We start from the raw sequence: 1,115 nt of genomic DNA, 5'->3' as shown, positions 1-1,115 counted from the left end.
GAATAATTTTTTATTTGGGGGTGGGGGGGTTGGTAGAATTGAATAACCATTGAAGATACATCATTTAGAGTTAAAGAGGCCTAACATTATGCCTCAAAATGGATCATGTTTTATTTATTACGGATGAAGCTTCAAAATAAAAATTTCAAATGTTTTTCCGTTGTGCGTCTCCGACAAGGTTTAAACTCAATGTTACTTTTAATAACGTAAAGAATTGGTACTCTTTAGTCCACATTGTTTATGGAAGAAGTAGCGTGACGTTTATATATTGTATAAAAGGAATTACAAGGGGATGGTTCCTAGAAGAAAAGACTCAATATGCTCTCTTGTTTTTTAGGTTTTGGGTTTGATTTCACACTAGCCGGGGATTTTGCATTGCGCACTTTCCAGAACACTTTGGATGTTTGTATTAACTAGTTTTCTGTGTCTTCTTTTTATAAGAAACATATTTTTTTGGCTCATTTGAATATGTGTTTCCAAGGGGCAGTTCTCCTCCATAAATGAAGGACGTCATGGCACTCTAGAGAATTATTCTAAACCCTCTCATTCTCACATACCCTCCCAAAACTCTCTTCTGCTTCCAATTTTCACCACATTGAGAAGTGTCGCTATAATCTTGTCCTGGTTATGGTTGATTAAGCATAACCCACCCAATAAGTGGGTACAACAATTAAAAGAATGGCTTATTGAAGCTATTTTATCTTGGAGACTAAATCTTATTAGCCAGATTGTACTATATAAAGGGTATCTATACAATTCTTAAGAGAGTGACCGATGACACGACTCCATTCTACAATTTTCTCCTAACATTTTCAAGTTTGATTATTTCAATAGAGGTATTTGTGGCTGTTCGTGAACCCCACCACGTTGAATCACATTTGTTTGTTTGGTGAAAGATTCATCTTTCTCTCATGTCATTGCTATAATTTACAATAAATCCTACTAAAAAAAGAAAAATTCACAACAAATCATGAACATGTGGCTGATTCTTGTGATGCACTACTGATCTAGCAGTTGATTTATTAAACTCAACTCTTCACATGGCTCCTTGAATAGGAGATTATCTCTCAAAGGTTTTGAATATTGGATGAGACACTATCATCTCAATCAACCCC

Source organism: Macadamia integrifolia, unplaced genomic scaffold (assembly GCF_013358625.1).
Source record: "Macadamia integrifolia cultivar HAES 741 unplaced genomic scaffold, SCU_Mint_v3 scaffold_245A, whole genome shotgun sequence".
NCBI lineage: Eukaryota > Viridiplantae > Streptophyta > Magnoliopsida > Proteales > Proteaceae > Macadamia > Macadamia integrifolia.
This window is presented reverse-complemented; position numbering follows the sequence as displayed.